At 31.0% G+C, this 7,876-nt stretch overlaps 1 long non-coding RNA gene across 4 annotated transcripts in view; it reads right to left on the bottom strand.

Annotated features, from left to right (window-relative positions):
* Positions 1 to 3,778: 3,778 nt before the first annotated feature.
* The window catches only part of LOC111914364 (uncharacterized), a 5,086-nt gene continuing 988 nt past the window's right edge, over positions 3,779 to 7,876 (bottom strand). The window contains exons 1-9 of one of the 4 annotated variants that reach the window (XR_002857787.3): positions 7,260 to 7,876; positions 7,065 to 7,125; positions 6,878 to 6,929; positions 6,756 to 6,793; positions 6,091 to 6,220; positions 5,382 to 5,525; positions 5,200 to 5,269; positions 4,855 to 4,991; positions 3,779 to 4,020 (exon numbers count right to left, since the gene is read on the bottom strand). The exon at positions 7,260 to 7,876 is cut by the window's right edge and continues 979 nt beyond it. This is a non-coding gene — a long non-coding RNA (uncharacterized LOC111914364). Of the gene's footprint in view, positions 4,021 to 4,854; positions 5,015 to 5,199; positions 5,270 to 5,381; positions 5,526 to 6,090; positions 6,221 to 6,755; positions 6,794 to 6,877; positions 6,930 to 7,064 lie in introns of all 4 variants that reach the window. The other 3 variants (XR_008230966.1, XR_006187681.2, XR_006187680.2) reach the window with 3 other exon arrangements.

Raw genomic sequence — 7,876 nt, 5'->3', positions numbered from 1 at the left:
AGTTATTCATATATTTTACATATACATCTTGACAAATGAAATACTTTCAAATGAAGTAAAGTCTTTATTATCGTAAATCTGTTTATACCAAGTAATGTGAGATATTCAAACTTCAACGTACTCGTATGTATGCATTTGAAGTCCTGTATTATATACCATAATCTCTTGGAGAGAGAGCGTGATATTTGTGTATAGATTTATACGGGATTGACAACCCCGCACCTAAACTATTAGCTATAGTTAGACCGGCAAGTCTGGGGTGACAAATGTCATAACATGAGAATACCCAAATCTACACAAGGTAACGCCGCAGACATCCGTCGTTTGGAAGGACTATATGAGAATACCCAAATCTACACAGGAACGCTTCAGAATCAAATGATAACGGCACTAGCAGAAATAAGAGAGATGAAGGAACAACAAGTAGATCTCGAGAGGCGCCTGATGGGAGTCAAATAGTCGGATGCCAAATCTAGCTCCAAACGTGCAACACGCCGCAAGTAGAGCTTGTTCAAACCCCAACAATTTTGTTATAAAATAGGATTTCGGATAAAAGTCTCTTCCCTTATTTCCTTTTGTATCTATAATAGAAGACCTTTAGGTAGGTCAAAATTTCCAAACAAGAAGCGTAATGTAACACACCTCAGGTGTGACCTATATATATGAATATGAAGTACTTCTTTGTATACCTCTTGGAACTTATGGGTGTTAACAAAAATTACTATGCCTACCTTGAAACCATAAACTAAAGTCAAAACAAATTACAAGATACAACTAACACACGATTATCAAAACATTAGAAACTTATAGTATTCATTCTTATTTTTCTCTACCAGAACATGCCTCCTCGTAGATCAACACGCAGAAACTCAACTTCAACACCACCTGTTAGATCCTTTTTTCTTTGCCTAATTTTTTCCACAAATCAGATCAGAAATAGTTGACACCGTTTGTGTTTAGATGGAACATGAAAAACATATCAATGATGAGGACTTGAAGCTTGATCCGGGCAGATATGCCATGACACTTGTATTAAGCATGGAAAAAGGTGGATCCTTCAAGGGGGTTGGCTCGGGAGTTACTCCCAACAACTATTTCAATCTGCCTCAAAAGAAAGGATCTTTTGGTAAACAAATGAAGAAACTTAGGCGGGAGCTATTGAATAAGACACAAAAGAGTGAGAAAAAAGATGAGAAACGTAAGCAATTGTCAACAAAAGTGATAGAAAAAAATTGTTACAAAAAGTTTGTTTTTTATCAAAACTAGAGGACGTGTGCTACCATGTCTTTCATTTCCTAAAGTTTGTCTCCGACCGAAATAAGTGAATTGTCCTTTTTACCCTTTTAATTCATTAAAAATTTCCATATGTTAGTTATTGTCTATACTTTGATTTTTTTAGGGAAAATGACTTATTAAGGTAATTAACTTTTCGGTACGTTCACATCTAGATAACAAACTTGTTGGAAGTGTTTACATATGACTTGTTATAGCAGGTTAAATCCTAGATGTGAACATTTTCAACAAGTTCGTACCTAGATGTGTACAAAAAAATAGTTACCAAAATATGAACAAAACAAAAAGTAAAAATAAATTACACAAATGGTCCTTATGGTTTGGGAGAATTTGTGTTTTTAGTCCCTAATTTATTTTTTAAACTCGAATGGTCCCACTGTTTATTTTTGTTACGTGCTTGGTCTCTGTCTTACCTAAAAAGACTATTGCGCCATTATTAATTTATTTTTTAATTAATTTTCTCATTTATGTATTTGTTTTTTTATATATTTAAAAAATTAATAGACCCCACATATCTGTATCCCCTCACCATAAACCTCAAACCACATTTGAGAAATTTAATTTGGATGGTCCCTACTGTTTATTTTTGTTGCGCGTTTGGTCTCTAACTTCCTAAAAAGACTATTGTGCCATTATTTATTTACTTTTTAATTAATTTTCTTATTTATGTATTTATTTTTTATATATTTAAAAAATTAATTGACCCCACATATCTGTATCTCCTCACCGTAAACTTGAAACCACATTTGAAAATTTTAATTTCGGTCTTATCGGTCACAATCCCATTTCTTATCCTCCCCAATTTGTATTTCTTTTCCATCTTTAGTAACATAGACGTCTTCATCATCCTTCTTTTTTGGTACTTCAACTCTGGCGAACGAACACCATAACCTGTTGTCTCTTCATCTTTAGTGGGTTGTGGTTTTGATTTGACGGAGTTGAATGACCGAAAAAAGAAGGGATGATGAAGACGTCGATATTGCCAAAGATGAAAATAAATAGAAGTTAAGGAGGATGAGAGATGAGATGGTGGGAAGATATAGATATGTGGGGTCTACTCGTTTTTTTTAAATATATAAAGAACAATTACATAAATAAGAAAATTAATTAAAAAAATTAAATTAATAAAGGCCCAATAGTCTTTTTAGGTAAGACAGAGACCAAACTCGTAACAAAATTAAACAATAGGGATCATTCGAGTTAAAAAAATAAATTAATTAAAAAATAAACAGTAGGGATCATCCGAAGAGATACAAATATGTGAGGTCTATTAATTTTTTTAAATATGTAAAAAATAGATACATAAATAAGAAAATTAATTAAAAAATAAATTAATAAGGGCACAATAGTCTTTTTAGGTAAGACAGAGACCAAATGCACAACAAAAATAAACAGTAGGAACCATCCAAGTTAAAAAAATAAGTTAGGGACCAAAAACAGAAATTTCCCCAAACCACATGGACCATTCGTGTAATTTACTTTTACTCTTCGTTTTGTTCATATTTGGATAACTCTTTTTTTGTACACATGTAGGTAACAAACTTGTTGAAAGCGTTTACATCTAGGATTTAACCTGCTATACCAGGTCATAATGGTCATTTGTGAACATTTCCAACAAGTTTGTTACCTAGATGTATACAAAAAAAAAGATAGTTACCCATATATGAATATATCGAAAAGTTAATTACATTAATAACCCGTTTTCCTTTTATTTATTTATTTACATAAGCTTTAGTTATAGTGTTCTTATTTAAGTTTTCCATGGAGGTGTATATATATATATATATATTAGGAAACTTATTGGGGCCGTGATAATCACGGCCCTAGAGAATTGACCAGTAAGCTAAATTTTAGTGATTCTAGGGAAAACACAATTTATACCAATAACATAACTTTTGATTTAAATTTTTTTCTTATGCCGCCATGAAGTTCTCTGCCTGCATGAAGATGCCATGAAGAAAGGAACAACATTTTTCAAATAGTATCTCCATTGATTTCCATTAAAAAAAACAGAAGAAGGAAAAGCTCAAGAACCGGCTCATCGGCTCATTTGGTCATCTTCTTGCCTGATCTCATACTACTACTCATAATGATGAGATTTGGTGTAATTCCTATTAAAATTGATTTCATATAGAACACATTTTGATACAAGTTTTTTTTGTCAATCTCAACCATTTGCATTTGCCATCCAAGTTGTGGAATATCCCCAAATTCAAAGGATTAATTTTATAATAATCAGATTTAAAGAGCTTACAACAAGACATGAAATAATAGAAATTTATGCCTATTACATGGTATTTTGATAATTTTTATTACTTTATTATAAACGGAAAAGTATGGTTAGTTGGTAGCTTTTGATTTTTTTACGATTGCATGGTACTTGTATATTCTTATAATATATATGATTTTTTTGTAGATTATCATGAAGATAAATATGTATTTTTTGTTTTTATGTCATCTTTGTTTGTAACACGTTACGACAATCTTTAAAAAAATGATAAACCTCATGTAACCTTTGGTCCATTATCTAGTTTCATTTAAATGCTTACATTATGATAAAAAAAATTCACAAAGATAATACACCATAATGTTGAATGAAACAAACAGGAGATTGCAAACTGGTCATATTTGAGGTCAAACTTCAAAAACTCTTCACTACAACTTCCCACTATATATGTCAAGTGCTTTAGGCTTAGGTTCATGACTTGACTTGTTAAAAGCAAAATCCTACATGAATGAAAGATAAATTAATAAATAAAGAATGAAATCAAATACCTATTTAACATATATATGGATAAAACTCACTTCGGTTATTCGTTTGACAAAGGTGCAGTAGGATTATTGGAATTGTTAACATGATTCATATCCACATCCCTTATTGAGGGTTATATGGTTTTGTTGGCAAGGTGAAAATACAGACAATGAATATAAACATAACTATTGGATTGAAACTGTCATCAAAATTATTGAATTTCTGGATTTAATTAGGAATATCCATGATCTTTGATCTAGGATTCAATCATGTAGGTTGTGTTATGTTCTATCTTAAAGGTTATAGTTTTCATAACCAAAGTACTCTATGTATATTCTATGACTCTACTTATCTTACAGGTAATACAAAATATGATGATAATTTGTAATGCTAGTTATTTTACTATGGACAAAATAAATAATAATATTATCCTTTTATCATTTTTTATTTAACAGCTTAACTACTTTTAAGTTATAGCTAATAATTCTAAATTTTGAAAATTTAGGATTAAAAAAAATCATATTTAGATTAGCAATAACCATTTGTTACAAGAAAACCGAGTATTGAGATAAATGTAAACACACCTAACTATCCCTAGGCCTACCTTTAAAGGAATTTCAGTTATCTTGCATTCTTAAGTAGCGCTAATCACACATCCAAACAAAGTGTCAAATAAATACCTTTTCGATAATGTCAACAAATACTAATAACCGTATATCGTAATTAAAAAAAATCTTCAAGTTTTAGTAAGATATGAAGGGTTTTTTTATTGTGAAAATAAAGCAAAAAGGAGGCCGAAAGAAACTTACACTCGCCATCACAATTAGTGCATATGACAGTCTTCGTTTTAGCCTTTGATTCCTTTCGTATTTTTGAACATGAAATTTGATATATATTTCTTGACAAATATACCACCAAATTTTGAACAAACCAAGCCCAAGAAGCTCTGCAAAATATAAACATATGGGGCTGTAACCGGTTGTTACTTGACTATAGCTGACGGAAGATAAGGGGTTAAATGAGCAAATAGTACATAAACGATGAATAGCTATTTCTAGGAGGTTAAAGTTTGTGCTTCGCCAAACCAGTAATATCACTGTAAAAAAAGTAAATCAGTTGACTAAGAACATTGCTAAACTCAAAAATCAGTTTACCTTTGAATGTATACATCCAAAATGAGATGCAAAGGTTTAACTATTGTGTCGTGTGTGAAGCATCCTCCGACTACAAACACAAGATTATGGATAAGACTTTCAGCAAAACAATCAAGACTTGCAAGAAAAGGAAGAAAGAGGAATGTGAAGAGGCCAAGAAGGGAATTGTTTTAAATGTTTACTTGGTTGTCTAGTTTTGCATCCATCTCTATAATTATGCTTGCATGCATCCTGATAGACATTGCCTTTGAAATCTCCTAATGTGCTAAACTCATGCATAGGCTCATATATTGAGCATTCTTGCTTCTACACATTCAAAATATACTCTGCCACAAAACAAAAATCAACTTTCAATTACATCATCTGCATTATTTCACCCAAAATATTCACAACAAATTAAACAATTTTAGCAATACAAATATCAAGTGTTGAAATGTTTAATATTTAAAACAAGGGTTACAAAATGAAATTGGCCAACTAACTACATGTAATTTTATCAGAATCGTCATTTCACTTTATTTTCTGCTCATATAGTTCCCTAAACAAATAGACATTTGTCCTCTTACTCCTCTTTATAAAAAATTGCAAATTTTTTCATACTTAGTTGACCTTAGATGAATTTGGTGATCTGTTATTATAGCATGTTGTTTTATTTTATTTGTACCCTTTTCACCTGCATAATTAGACATGGTGTGCAAAAGACAATAATACCCTCATGAATGAGTAAACTGTAAAGCTTAAACTTTGATATAAGCCTTCACGTGGTGCTTTAACCGGACATCTAAGGAAAATTATACTTAAAAATATTTGAAATGACAAGAACTTTGGAGAGATATAGGGAAAAATAAATAAGGACAAATATGTAAATATGTAGGAGATGGAAAAACTTACTCTGGATCAAGATGCCTTGTTGTGCTAAGAACATTTGTCGAGATGTAAATAGTTTAACCAAACTATTTTTAGCATCCAACTTCTCGCTAAGACGGATGTTAGGAGACTTCACGTTCTGTGGATTATAGTTCTGCATTTATTTACACCATATACATCAAAAATAAATCAGAAGGGCTAAATGCATGAAATAGATAAATACATTTGTTTATTGGTTTATTATAGCGTCTTATTTTTGTTTCTTTCAGTTACAATATTGTACTTCAATTTATTTCCTTAGTCATTGTACTTTGAGAAATCTACCAATTATAGCATCGTTCTTTCAAAATTTTACTTATTAGGACATTGTACTTTGAAAATTTTACTTAATTGTTGGTTATGGTACTGTACCAAAATTAAGGTAATTAGTTTACATATAATTTTACTTATTAGGACACATTTTTCTTCTTATTTTAGCAAAGTCACAAAGGTTTTGGCTATCCACCATACACAACAGTTCCTCATCCCCTACCATTGCCGAATAAGCTATCTTAGTATCATTTCAGCAGATGAAGAAAAGGTACCCTTCACCAATGACATAGAAGTGTGTTTTCATCATTTTAAAGCTAAAAATAAATACATAAAAATTAAGGGCATTAAGATTTGGCACCGCCAACAACCATATATACCTGTAATCATGAGTGAGTTCAGAACTGAATGCTCCCAACTGCAATTGCAGTTCAAATAAAACCTTTTCAATGGTAGTTTAAAATTAACATAAAACAAAATGAATTAAACTGAGAGGCTCCACCTTCAAGCAACAACTTTAGTATTTCAACATGGCATTCCCTAGTTATTCCCATCTGCAATTAAAAAAAAATGTAAAGATCATCTTAAAGAGTTAATCATTTTTTAACCACAAACATAACAATGCAAACGTCAAAATTTATATTGCTTCAGGTTGGGTTCTTTTTTTACTTGAAAGAGCACACATTTACCATTATCTTAAGCCACATAAGAAGTTAATCATCCTCTGCATTGAAATCGTCAGATTCAGACCTAAGAAGTAACAACATTAGATACAACAACAGAGAAGGGGTCAGTCGTTTCTGAATAAGGTACTAAATGTAATGTACAATGGGTTTATTCGGTAATGAAAAATGTTATTTCCTGTTTTCTCTAGCCATCTATACCTTCCGCAAATCCCCAACAAGTATCTCTGTAATACCTTCCTTTTGTAGTTATCCAATAAAAGACCAAACTGTCATTCGCTTTTTTACTCTTTTTTTTTTGTTGTCTGACAATAAAAAAGCCCACCATAATACACCTTTTGGCAAAGCTCGATTGTCAAAAAGAAAGTTTATGAATATTTAGTCAAGCAACTTAAATGAATCGTGATTATAAGCTTGAAGATCATGATCTGAAATGTATAATCACCCAAAATATTGAAATTTAGAATAAATTTTCTTATTTTTAGAACATCTGAGCATAAATTGATAAAGAAATCGCTTTAATTTTGTATTATTGGATGTTTTTTTATTAATCTTTATATCCCAGAAACAAATTACATATTGAGAGATATGTAGCAGCAAAACGATTCCCGTAGGAATATTTTGTGGGTTAAGAATTAAGTTTTGGTTCAAGCATTTCATCGAGCAGTTTGTGAACATGACCAAACTTGATTTTAAATTTCATTATCAAATGCCTTGGTATAGCTGTAAATCAAATCCAAATAAGGAAGTAAAACTCGTGAAGAAACAAATGAGCAGATGAGCTTCACTTGGTAAAATAAATTTGAAACGAAAAACAT

The sequence above is a fragment of the Lactuca sativa genome, chromosome 3 (assembly GCF_002870075.4).
Source record: "Lactuca sativa cultivar Salinas chromosome 3, Lsat_Salinas_v11, whole genome shotgun sequence".
Taxonomy (NCBI): Eukaryota; Viridiplantae; Streptophyta; class Magnoliopsida; order Asterales; family Asteraceae; genus Lactuca; species Lactuca sativa.
This window is presented reverse-complemented; position numbering and strand designations above follow the sequence as displayed.